The 13,578-nt window shown below is 39.7% G+C and overlaps 1 protein-coding gene across 6 annotated transcripts in view; it reads left to right on the top strand.

Annotated features, from left to right (window-relative positions):
• ndst2a (N-deacetylase/N-sulfotransferase (heparan glucosaminyl) 2a) overlaps positions 1–13,578 on the top strand; it is a 166,377-nt gene that overhangs the window by 85,217 nt on the left and 67,582 nt on the right. For 5 of the 6 annotated variants that reach the window (XM_077237212.1, XM_077237215.1, XM_077237214.1 and 2 more), the window contains one exon: positions 921–955. The exons of the other annotated variant lie outside the window; for it this stretch is intronic. The gene's annotated coding sequence lies outside the window, so the exon portion shown is untranslated. The remainder of the gene's footprint in view (positions 1–920; positions 956–13,578) is intronic. 6 annotated transcript variants of the gene reach the window in all.

Here is a 13,578-nt window from a genome sequence, read left to right as displayed (position 1 = left end):
ACGCGAAGTCTGGCCGGGTAGATCATGCCAAAACGAACACCGCGTTTATACAACAGGCCCTTGATGTTGTTGAACGAAGCTCTCCTATTAGCCACCGAAACGCAGAAGTCCTCATAGAATTTGATTCTGTGTCCCTTGAAAATCATTTCCTTTGACGATTTTGCGAACTTTAGCACAGCCTCCTTCTCTATGTAGCGATGAAATTTCACTATAATCGGACGGGGATTTTGACCTTGACGGGGTTTGGGCCTTAAGCTCCGATGGGCGCGATCAAGCTCCGGTGCGGAGGGAAGAGCGTCGCCGGCGACCTCGATGAATAAATCTGCCATGAACTGCCTGGCGTCCTTTCCCTCAATATCCTCCGGAAGACCAACCACACGAATATTCTGCCGTTTGGACCGCGAAACAAGGTCTTCCACGTTAGCTCTTAAAGCGACATTCTCCTCCGTCGCTGACACCAACTTCGACTGAAGAGTAGAGACCTCCTGTTCGAGATGTGTAATCCTGTCGCTGTGGTCGGATAAACTAGTTTCCATGTCAGTGATGGTAGTCGCTTGAGTCGCCAAGGTAGACCCAATAGAAGAAATGGATGAGTGAATGGACTCCAGCTGAAAAGCCTCCAAATGTAGTGTTATGAGGAAAAATTATGAAATTCGACTCGGAGCACTAACACCACGCGTCTCTCCACTACATGGCAAAACCGGAAGTCCAAGCCCTGATTTCTAAAAGAAATGCTCAAGGTCAGAGTTTTTTTTTGTGTGTGTCCTTAAGTCATTCAGTGTCTTTTATCCACTCATTTGGTCTGAGGAATATAGGAAAAAGACAGGTTACATTGATGTAGACCTGAACAGCAGGAGCTCAATTTGTGGAGCTTTGAGCTGCATTGGTAATGATCATTCTCTCTCTTTCTCTCTCTGCAGGTCTTTGGCTCTGCTGATAAACGCCCTCCAATAAGGTAAGCTGTGTAGAATCTTTGACAAATCTTAAAATAAATATTAATTTCCATACTGCAGGTTGTTTTAATGCATAAATTTACTTAGAATTTATTATCATTATTTAAAATAGTATATAAAATAAAATTGACAAATTATCATTATCGGTCATAACATGAAAATAATCATCGACCAGAATTTTTGTATCAGTGCATCCCTAGTATGTGTATCGTAAAGAAAATAACAAGTTGTGACTATCAGGACATTAATTCATGGAGAAATAGAGCTAGAACAGGTTTGTCATTCTAACAGTTGAAAATAGAAGATAGAAAAGCTCAATGTAAAACAAACTCAAAGTGAGCTACCGTGGTGGGGAGTAATCATAATGGAGAAAGCAGCCATCTATATCAAATGTGCACCATTGGATTCTTTAATTATTTTATGCTATAGCATCATAAACTCAGGTCCCTTTGATATCTTCATGCAGGAGCAGGATAAACTATTCTCTCCATCTCCGATTGCTCCCAGGCCGTATGGAAAATAAGATTTTTTGCTGCTTTGAGGTAGTTTCCTCCGTTTAGGCAACATCTTGTCTCTGAAATCAGAGTTTGAAGTCTCTACAGTGTAACAGAGGCACAGCATCCATGCGGAGATCGTTTAAATCCCTTCCGCTCATATGTTGCAACAGTGTTGTGATGACCAAATTTCTCTCTCTTCAACCCCTCCTTGTTTTCTTCACCTATCCTCTCCTCCTTTCTCTTCTCGCCCTCTTCCAACTACATCTTACACCTCTCACACCGCTGAGGATGCCTGTTATCTCCGTCTGCCAATATATTTTTTTACAGTAAGAGGATGTGATTGAAAAAGACACCTTTCTAAAGGAGGCTGTGTCATATGTTTAGCTTATTCTTTTGGCTTGCCAGCGCTAGTTTCTTTCTCTCTTTTTTTTCTCTCTGCAGTAGCTTCTAATGTGGCTGTGTAATTTATGGTAGGTTCGGGCAGAGCTGTTTAATGCCCTCTCTGCCATCGGCAGCCTACGTTAGCGCCTGCAGAGATTCATCTTTGAGGAGCATCTAAATATGAAACAAATGAAATGCAGCAGCAGGAAAAACGAAACCAGGACAGATTATTAATGTGATTTACTCAGCCAGCAGACCTGTAAGTTTTCTCCACCGGTCCCTCGCTCACTCGCTTGCTAACCGTGGGACAGATCTTGTGTTTTAAACCACCTCCCAGATGGGCGGCGAGTGTGAGTGCAGGTTGAAGGCTGTTGCTGGTAATTGCGGAGCTGCAAATGGATTTCTGTAACACAAGCTGTAGTGCATTTAATGTAGTTTGATTCACAAGCTGAATGGTGACCTCCAGCACGGGGCCACGCTGTCTCTGTTTTTACCCAGGCCAGAGTCTCACCCCTCCTCCCTCCTTGTAGCCTCCGGGCCTACCCCTCGCATCACCAGAACTCTCCGGTCATGTTAGCTCACACACTCTTCCTCTGTCGCACAGGATCAGCCGCAAACAAATGCAGACCTTGCACATGTCTTTCCTCCATTTCATAAAGCCCTGTGAAATCGGTTTAATTTTTTCCCAAATTCATTTTTTTCCGTTTGCATTTTTCTGGAATCTGTTTCAATGGTTTGTTTAAATTTTTATAATCAAAAAGCACATCTAATCAATTAAAATTAAAAAAACTTTAACAATTTAATAATACATTTTTCAGAAATTCTGTTGTCTATTCTGTTGAGTTATTAGAAATGTATTATCAAAATCTTATTTTTAATCAAATTAAGGCATAAAAATAACAATTTAATAAATGTATTGTTACTTTGAGAATTACATTTTACTGTACAATATTAATGTCTGTCATAATTTCTCAACCAAACTTTTATTTTAACGAGGTTGACGTGAAGACCTATGAGTTTCTGTGTGTATCTGACAATAGTTTTATAAAATGAAATGCTGGATGCTGATGAGGATTGTCCTCTATATATTGAGAGAGCAGATGCTGAAAACACCATGAGCATCATGCATGCTTCAGTATGTGTAGTAAACAAAACCGCACTCATTCACACAAAGAACATGCAGGAGATGTTATTTAAAGTTAGTGTACAGCACTACTTTAGAAATGTTCAATTTTAAAAATTCGGTGACATTCCGTGTGATTCGGTACATTCCAATTTTATTACTAGATTCTTTGATTCCTTCTGTGTGTTTTGCTTCACAAACATTCACACACAAACACTTCACCCTACATTCATGACCGTGTTCTATTTTCTCCATACGGCAGCGTTTTAATAAGCAAACCTCATAGATGGGCTAAATGCCCAACAGGCTCATCTGTCCCGGCTTGCTAATGGCTTAACTGGATTAGCCGGTTCCCCATGCGGTCTCATCAGAGCTCATAACGCTGATCACCTCCATTGATCCGATTGATCAGGGCCTTGCTTAGAGTCCTGTAGTGTGCAGCGTGAAAGCCACTGTTCTGTTCCTCTCCCTAACGTGTCCTAATGGGACACGGACACAGACTGCCGCTCCGCACAGATGGGCCATCTGAGGATACATGGGAGGTAATGGGGTGAATGAGGGGTAAAGAAGTTAAATCAAAGGCTGGTTTGAGACCGATGGAGTGAAACTGAACCTGAGACGCAGTGTCTGGTTATTGACGGGCACTTCCTGTCATCAGTATTGGCCTCTTGTCGTCTTAAACCAACATAAGGCCCTGCTACTAATCAGCTGTGGTAATCTGCATGCACACAATCAGTCCCGCATTGACCTGGCAATCTCTCATCCAAGATTTGTCTAGAAATATATAAATACCCTAATCAACACGTCTAGAAGAGAACAGCTGCTTGTGTCCTTTATCATTTCGTATGCTGCCATCGTTGCTGCTTCGGTTTCAAAGTTATCTTAAAGTCCTCGCTATTTTCTCTACCACTTTTGCTAATGAAGTGAGATTTTTCGAAGCTGGGACACCATCCAAATGAGACCTTTTTCCTCTCCTGTTATTTTTTTTTATCTTCACCCCACCACCATTCTGAAATGAGACATTCTGTATCAAAAATTGCACTCCTTGATTAGGCCCTCGCCAAATTCATTTCCTGCCTGTTCTGATTGATTAATTGACGTTGTTAAATGGCTCCTTTGGTAATGGCTTTTCAGTATGGCATGCAAAGCGAGAGCCAGGCTAAAGCACAGTCTGTCGCAGTCCCTTATGGCCAGAGCAGCTCTGTCTTTTCTGTTCACTGTGATTGTTAGTCTGCCGTGTTACATCACAGGGGCTGTGCCAGTGCTGACATCACTCAGCTGTGCCCTAATGGAGCAGGTTGGCTCTGTTTCTTTTGTTTAAGTACAGGTCAAGGCACCGTGTAGCTTTGACAAGTTAGACACCTTCCTGAATTCAGCCATGGAAAAAAGGGACTATAGTGCTTTGGCATCTTGCTGACGTTGTATTTAAGCAGGTGGTGTCCATTTCGTTGATCAGCCTTTCAGGCTGTGTTATGCCTAGCTGTGCTCTTGTGGATCTTGGAGAGAAGGAAACCTGGGTTAGGTCAAACTGAGTTCATGATAGTGACAGGCTTTATCAATCAAGTCACTCATTGAAGTCCTTTTAGTTTGTAAGGTCAGTAGCACAGTACACTCAAACCTCAGCTTAATTATGAAGAATGAATTTCATATTAACTGCATAAGTGTGTTTTTTATTAATAAATATTTGTTTTCCATTAAATGCCTATTAATGTCATGTTCACAACATATGGGATGATTTCCCTATTATTAAAAACTGTTATATATAGATACAATTGTAACATACATAAAGTTTAGGGATGCACGATATATCGACCACATATCGATATCGGCCGATAAATGGTCTTTTTTGATGTTATCGTTATCGATCCGATAAGAAAATTGGGCCGATATATCAAAGCCGATAGATAATAGATTATTTACTTCAGTTGAGAGATGCCGCTGTTCGCCATGATGGTTCTGAATGATTGGATTCACTTCGAAAAGGAAGATACAGTTCCGTGCAACATGTGCAGCATAAATCTGTCACATAGGCTTCATAGCATTATAATAAAAACACGCCTGTAAAAGAATGTTGTGAATTCTTGTTCGCCAGTGTTTCAGCGCGACGAGCGCTCTGTGGTGGAAAGAGCGCATCTATGGAGTTAAGCCTTCATGACAAGCACAGTCGAGTTCTCTTGAGCATTCGCAGCATTCTGTGCCATTGTAAGTTGTAATATGTTTATTTTGTGTATATATATATCTGATTAATCTAATATAGGATGCGTTTGGTTGAGTTAATGAACGAAGCAGTAGCGCTTCATTGTAGGCTACCGGTGATCATCTTTATAGCCTATTTAGCGTGCGCGCAGCTCAAACAGCAATGCACATTTATAACTATAATTGGGACTGTCATATACATGCCATTATAATGAGAACACTATTGTAATAAAACGTTGTGAATTCTCTGGGTTTAGTTGCCGTTTCAGCGCGTTGTTGTGGGAATAGCGCGTCCAGAACAGGGATTAGCCTACTACAACATTATGACCAGCACAAGTTCGATTAGGCATTCACGTCATTTTTTGCAGATAAGTCGTAATATAAAGTTGATGTAAAATAAATATCTGATTAATCTCACATATGATGCGTTTCGTGGATTTAAACAACCTGCTAGAAAAGTTCTTCAGTTTCCCGGTGCTCGTTCTCTTCAGCATCAGATTAAACAACAATGCAAAACATTAAAAGCTATGATTGGGACTGTCATATAATTAGGTGTTCAAGCACGAAGTGCTGAAAACCTATTGTAATTGCTATTTGAAAAAAAAAAAAACCTAAAACGCATCGTGCAGCCCAAACCGTAAGGCCTAGAGACTTGAAACCTGGCCTGGTGGTAGGGCCTCAGTTTGGGGAGAACCTATCAGAGTATGACCCCGATTGGCCCATAGGTGGCGCTACAGCAACCAAAAGTACTACATTGCTCATAACTCCTAGACCGTTTGACTTGGAATCAATCTTTTTGCACCACTGTGTTCCTTGGCTCAAGGCGGACAAGATGTATATCTCGGATTCTCGATTTGAGCAACAAAAAATTTGTTATGGACGATTTTGTCCAAAACCTACTTTTGCGAACTAGTCCCTGTTTTTTTGCCTGATCGGAACCAGACCAGTCTAGGACAATTCTCTGGACTCTCTAGATCAATAATTATCGAAAAAAAGTTGAACTCTTGCATTTGGGTGGCTGTAACAGGGTCATTTAGAAAATGGGCGTGTCAAAATACACTCAAATGCCTATAAATCATAAACAAAAAATCAGAACTTCACAAAAATTGGTGAGCATATGTGTCATAACATGGTGAAGAACCATGCAAAGTTTCATGGAGATCGGACCATAGGTGGCGCTATAACTATTAAAAAGCTTCAAAACCATATATCTCCTATGGTAAAGTGCCTGTATTAGCTGTAAATGGTCTTTTCCATCTACGATCATATAAAGTTCATATCATAATGTTTAAAACCATCATAAATCATTATAGAATGTGGCATATCATGGTAAATCATCCTATAACATGGTAAATCAAGGTAAACTAAGATAAATCATGGTAAACTATGGTGAATCATATTAGAATCATATTAAATCATACTAGAATGTGTTCAATTCTGGTAAACCATGCTAGAGAAGGGTAAATCATGGTGAATCATACTACAACTTGGTATATCATGGTAAACTGTGGTAAATCATGCTAGAATCATATTAAATCATACTAAAATGTGTTTCAATTGTGGTAAACCATGCTAGAAGAGGGTAAATCATGGTGAATCATACTAGAACTTGGTATATCATGGTAAACTATGGTAAATCATGCTAGATTCATGGTAAATCATACTGGAACATGGTAAATCATGAAAAATCACACAAAAATTTGGTATATCATGGTAAATCATGCTAAAACAAGGTCTATTCCATCTATGATGTCAGTGGTTAAATGCTTGCTACATGAAACTTAATGTCTTTTGATGCTTTTGAGCTTAACTGCCTTAACTGCCTTAACTGCTTGAACACCGCTAAATGCTGCTTGCAGCTTTAATTATAATTGTATTCACTATTGTAATAAATTTGTAAATTCTTTGGGTTTGCATTCTTCAGCAACCGTTGAGTTGATTAACCTTCTAGCAAAGCGATTCGGTTTAACGTTCGTTCTCTTCAGCTTCAGCGCGCGCAGCTCACACAGCAATGTCATTTGAAACAGTAACTAAGCTATTAAAGATGTTTAATATCACTGTAATATTAAAAATGTCTATTTTTTTCAAAAACATTGTTATAATTAATAACTACCATTATTTTGTTCTCGTATTATTTTCATCAATGATATGGTTTGATAAAAATAATTTCCTTATTGTCCGTGCAGAGGCGATTCCATTTTATTGATCCATTTTGTTTCTTTATATGCAGCCCAATGTTATCCAATGACTTGTTTGCATTATTTAGGTATTTTATTTTTTGTTAGGCAATAGATTTTTTGATAACACTTTACAATAAGGTCTCATTTGTTAATGCATTAACTAACAGAGAGCAATAGCCTTTGTTATAGTAGGCTAGTTAATAAAATATGTGTGTTCATGTTAGTTCACAGTGCATTGACTAATGTTAACAGGTACAACTTTCTTAAAAATGTCTTATAAAATTGTTGGTTCATGCTAACTAATGCTAACAAAATTAAACCTTATTATAAAGTGTTACCATTTTTTTAATAAAGAAAGTTGCCCATAGGAGTGTAAAATTAATTTTAAAAGTTAAGGAATCTTACACTGGTTCAAACTAGGCTATACTGTATTGTATATGTTTGATTTATGTTAAAAGTGTTTGAGACAAGGCTTTTAATGGTGAGCCTTTTGTTTATGTATACAGGCTATCAAAGTATATAAAAATTTTAATTTAGATTTATCGGCCAATATATCGGTTATCGGCTTTCAAATGTAAAGAATTATCGGTTATCGGTATCGGCCAAAATGTTCATATCGGTGCATCCCTAATAAAGTTTGATATTTCTTTGTATTTGTATATAGTTTACCCCATTGTAATAAAATAAAGCCAAACATATACATTAATGTGCTAAAGCTAGTTTATTTAGTCTAAATCTTTTGCTGTGGTGTGTCAGTAGGAAATATCAGTTTACATTTCCAAACATTCCTTTTGCCATTAATTGTAAGAATCCAGTGAGATTTTTGTATGTCTGACAACAGCCAGTATGCTCCACACAGAGTATGTTCACCACCATCGAGTCTGTCTGTGATTAAGGGAAGAAAAAAAAAAACTGAGACCGACTAAATCCTGAAGAACTGTGGGAATGTCTCCAAAACGTTTGAATAAAGCATTCATATTCTAACTTATGAATTGGAAAGGAAACGATTCTTTAATTCTTGATTTTAGCCAAATCTAGTAGCAACACCCTAGCAACCAGCCAGAACCGCTTGACATCATGGCAGTTTTACAGGTGCAAGCCCTACTTGCATTTTTTTCAGAACATGTAAACATCTAGTTTACACTGTGCTTCAAGACTATGTGCCAGTCTTTTCCATTGTTTTCCTGCATTCTATGTAAATTAGACCGCTTTGGGCAACACTTTCTACAGATGTTTAAGAAATGCATTGAACATTCAATCTATACTTGGTTTCTTTCTAATGGAAATGGAGCCCTGAAGCTTTAACTTTCAACGAATTCCATCACACCTCTTAGTCATAAGTCACACGCTCACACACACCAGTTCCCTGCCCCGCAAAGGCCCATGATCCTGCCGTAATGAGTGTGTACCCCCGCCCGCTGAGGTTCTGTCTCATTAGCTTTGCGCTAATGGAGCCCTACAGGTCTGGCTGCACCGACTTCTCCACTACCAGACTAACGGTAACCCATCATGATGGCTATTGCCTGACGGACAGCTGGCCGGCTGACCTGAACCGAGACCTCATCACCAGGGTGAATTCATATTGCTTTCACTGCTGCTGTCATTACTGCTGACTGTGCATGAGGGGGTAATTTGTACTTGGCTTGCTTGAGAATTAAGAGCAGCGATGAAGAAAGAATGAGGGGGAAGAAAAGGAAGTCATCTGAACCAAGGCCTCTAGGGTTGCTGCAGTGCAGATGGCCTTGTCTGAGAAGAAACTGTCATGCTTCTCTCTCTCTCTTCCTCTTTCTCATTTTGTGGGGTTGAGGCTGGACATTTGTCAGTGTCGCCCACTTCCCAGCTCTCCCTCAGCTATCACCGCGGAGACAGGATGAGGCCGTTGGCAAAGACCAGACATGGGGTGTGCTCTGAATCTGTCTTAGTCAGTTTGTGTGTATGTGCATGCCTGTGTTTTGGAGTTTGTTTGTGTGGGAAATTGTATTCGTTGCATGTAGCAGACCTGTGGAAAAAGGATGTTTTTAACATGCCTTCTAAATTGTATTAATCTCTTATGGTGCTTGTTTGTTAAAGGTAGGAAAATCAGGGGGCGATTGAATGTGTGCGTGTTTGTGTGTGAGCGAGGAACACTTGGTGTTGTTGATTGCATGCTGCTGAAAAGCTGAGATGGCACGTTTCCAGGTGCTCTGAGTGAGACTGTGAACAGTTCTAGTCTGGCAAAGGAAACATCCAACAAACTGCATCAGGTTTATACTCACAACATGACGTTACAAAACTTCATCAGTGCACCAGCTGCTCTCTGCTACACCTTTCAAACTAAGTAACAAGCAACTTCTGTTTGCGCAACCCCAGTTGTTTGAAAGAAATTAATACTTTTATTGCAAAGATGCAAAAATATATCAAAAGTGACAGTAAAAAAATGCTGTATTTTTAGATCAAATAAATGCATCCTTGGAGAGCATAAGATGATTAATAAAAAATAAATTCATTTGAAAAAAACAAAAAACATTTCACTGTTTCTACTGGAACTACAACAGCAAAATAATGTGTGTAGAGGTGCATGCGATTTGACTTGGACACCAACAGGCACACAGTGACAGTGGGAACTGCGGAGTCATTTATAGAGAGGCCAACAGTCATTGACTTTTCTCCCCTCAAACAGAGTAACCCAATCTTGAGATGTGAATCTAAAGCCATTGCAATTTGAAGCTGTGTTTTTCCATCAGCTCAACTTAACACCAGCACAACTTTATATTTCTACCAGCTTTACAATTGCAACTTTACACCAACAGCATAGCTTTACCTTACCTTGTCACTCCAGCAGCTGCTCTCAGCGGGGGTAACCAAACACCAGTGCACTCCCTCTCCTCCACATCAAGCTCAAGGGGGAATTTCAGCAGTGCTCTAGTCTAATATGACTTCAGTGATGGTGTTTATGCTCAATAGACTGATGTTTTTTTTTCTTTCTATTGGAGTAGACTAAGAATTAAGAAACAGAACAGCAGATGTCTTACAGCAGATGCCTGCCATTGGCATAATACAAAGATGTGATGGCAAAACAGCTCAACACTGTGTCTTCTGCTCTGTTCATTGTGCAGGGATCCCAACAGATGGCTGTTCTGACTTCAGATCAGTCTAAAGTTTAGCAGGAATTATATGTCCGCTTACTGCATTTCTTCCTTGACTTTCCCTCACTTCCTCTTTACTTTGTGTGAGCAGCATATGGAGCATGTAGAGAGCGAACAGAGCAGATATGTGAGCTTGAGTGATCACTCTCCTGTGCTGGAAAGCCGAGAGCCATCTGTAATGAGCCCCTGCAGCTTAATCGCGTACAGGAACGTTTGGGATCTGTTTCCACCAGAAGGACGAGTGGCGTAATGAAGCCGCCAAGGAATGAGAGAAGCAGAATGCATGTGAGGACTGAGAGAGAAGGAAGGGTGTAATGGGGAGAAGAGACGCCCAGAGGGAGAGAAAAGAGGAGGTAAGGGTGCAGGAAGTTTCACTGCTTCTCTGGGTGGAAAGAACAGATTATAGGAAAGATAGATGGAGGAAAACTATCTAAGATGTGTCCAGATAGCTGGAAACAGGGTGTAAAAACAGTATAGAGCTTCAGACTTACAACTAGAGAGGAATGAAGCCCAGTCCATGCTGACATTGGTCATTGGTTGTCTATAAGCATTATAGTTTGGTTGTCATCATAAACCAATAGTGCACATGGTCTGTCACTGCACACATAGAGTTAGAAAGTAATGTTCACTCTCACAATCTTAAACACAGTAAACCAACATCATATTCAATTCAGACTACCAGCTGATGGCTCTGCCATAATTTCTTTTGCAGTGGAACTACAGATTCAGCAGCGGCATAAAGTGGTGCAGGAAATAGTTATTTTAGTACAATGTTCAGTTCGCATAAACAAAATAATGCAGTCCTTCAAGAACAGCTAACACAACTGAGCACCGTAAATCATCATTTAGTTCCTGACGTTTTTACAAGAAAATATTCTCAAACCTTATGAAGACTGATTGTTGCATTTCCATCCGAAGTGATGACCTCAGAGCAGAGAGACCATGCACTTCTCAGTCACCATCAAACAAGAAAGGTTGTCTGTGCCTTTGTTTGTGGTGGTGGTCATGCTCTCTCATCTGGCCTGTGTGTTCTTGTTAGCAGCCATGGTGTGCCGATATAGCAGCCTGTCTGTCTGTCTATTCATCTTTCAGTCTGTCTATCTCACCATATCCACCCCCAGAGAGTCTGTTGTTTTCGCTTTCTTTTTCTCCCAATCAGTATCATTGCTTGTATCACCCTAGCTTCCATTACTACTTTTAACTCAAGGGTCTTTTCTAATAAGGCATTTATTTTAAGCCAGTGCACACGGCAAGACTCAGTGGCCTGCACACATTTAAAGACTTAAAAGTTTTGTATTTTCTGTCGTGTTTTCAATGTCATGGGCATTGTTGACATCATCTTGATGTCAACTTGGAAAGGCTTGTTGTCATTTTCCTCTAATTGCACAGAATGGGAAAGAGGTGAAAAATTTGGATGTGATGAACGATGTCTGAAGGACTTGGGGCCACCAATTCCTACTGCTTATCCGTTCCCTAGCAATTTCATTGGCTATTGAACATAGTTCACAAACCTGATGACCAGTCTGCTAGTTGTTAAATAAGTTTGAATCATAGTCATAACATCTGCTGAAGTGTTGACGATCACATGCTGCAAGTTGGCTCGCATCTGTGGCTTTTTGTTGCAGACCCTTACCGGCCTTCTGTCTTGTGTATGCTGTGCTTTACAGTGTGCTGTTGTAGTTGTTTCATCTCACTGTGTGTGAGAAAGTATGGGGTTGTATGATCTTGTTTGATATCCATTTCTTTGGTGTTATTGTTTTTGAAAGCTTGACATCTCTCCTTCATTTGATCTCTTTCTCTCTCTGGCTCTCCCGCCTGCAGGCTTATGATCGTCATCAGGATCTGCAGGTTGTTTTAGTGGCAATGACAGTCGTTCGTTGTGTTGTGGGGCTGGTGAGAGATAAGCTGCAGCTGATATAAGTAACAGTAAGGGTAAGAAGTAAGGGAAATATGGTGGGAAAGATTGTAGGTTCATACTTAAATTTCAGAGCATGCGAGTGCAGATTGAGAAGTAGAAACAAAGTTGATTTAGTACTGACTAGGTGATTAGCGAGGCAAACTAATTTTAGAGTTTTTTTAATAGTTTGATAATTGATATTGATACTTATTGCTGCACAGTAAAACATTCTCAAAGAAGTTGTGTACCGTATTTTCTGGAAAATACGTTTTACTGGGTCAAAATTGCATTCTTGAGACCAAAAAAACAGATAAGTTGCATTGGTGAATTAGCCACATTTTATTATTAGTTTCCAAAATATAAAATAGCAGATGATAAAATGAAACATTTACCAAAAAAAAAGGACTATGAATTGTGGTTCCCCTCCCTCCACAAAAATTTTTAAATTTAAATATTCAGAATGGAACAAGAATAAAAAATGTAAGTATAAAACAAACATAAATTATAGTGGAATTTATTAAGGCCTAAACAAGTTTGATTAAAGCGAAGCTGAAACTACTGGCTTGTGGGAAATGCGATAATATACAAATAAACTTGGGCTCACGTCAGTAGCTGCTCCTGGCCGTAAATTTAGGTAGGGCAGATTCTGGGTCTTAGTGCTAGTTAATGTACCATTCACGACACACTGAGCCAGCTAACCAATCACAGCACATTTCGTATTTTAGAAGGAGGGACTTCATCGAAACGGTACCTAGAATGGCGCGTTTGAGACCGACAGGACAGAGGTGCTGTAATAATGAAAAATATATAAAAATTAATGCGTTTTTGGAACAAACAAGCATGAAAACATTTTAGTACACCCCAAAAACAAAATCAAGACTTTGATAAAGGCTATAATAGGACCCCTTTAATAACAATAATTATTATTATTATTATTTCAATAGAGCCTTTGACTACAAAAACATCCTACGTGAATGTTCTCTAGGCATTTGATCAGAAAACTGGAAACCAGCCTGATTATTCAGGGTTTCCATAACATTGACTAGTTGTTCCCACAACCCACCAACTATGACAATTTTGAAACTGTAGCATCCCTAACATTGAGTGTCCTTAAGTGTTAAGCTGCATACGTGTGTTTGTCTGATAGCAGCCAAGAGTGTGAGCGAAACCGATTGTTTGGGATGTGAATGGTGTCGCTAGTAGGGATTTGGTGAGTCCTGAAACTG

Source organism: Siphateles boraxobius, unplaced genomic scaffold, assembly GCF_051911475.1.
Source record: "Siphateles boraxobius isolate OS27281-9 unplaced genomic scaffold, OSU_SipBor_1 20, whole genome shotgun sequence".
Taxonomy (NCBI): Eukaryota; Metazoa; Chordata; class Actinopteri; order Cypriniformes; family Leuciscidae; genus Siphateles; species Siphateles boraxobius.
Note: the sequence above shows the minus strand (reverse complement) of the source record. Positions and strands in the feature narration are given on the sequence as shown.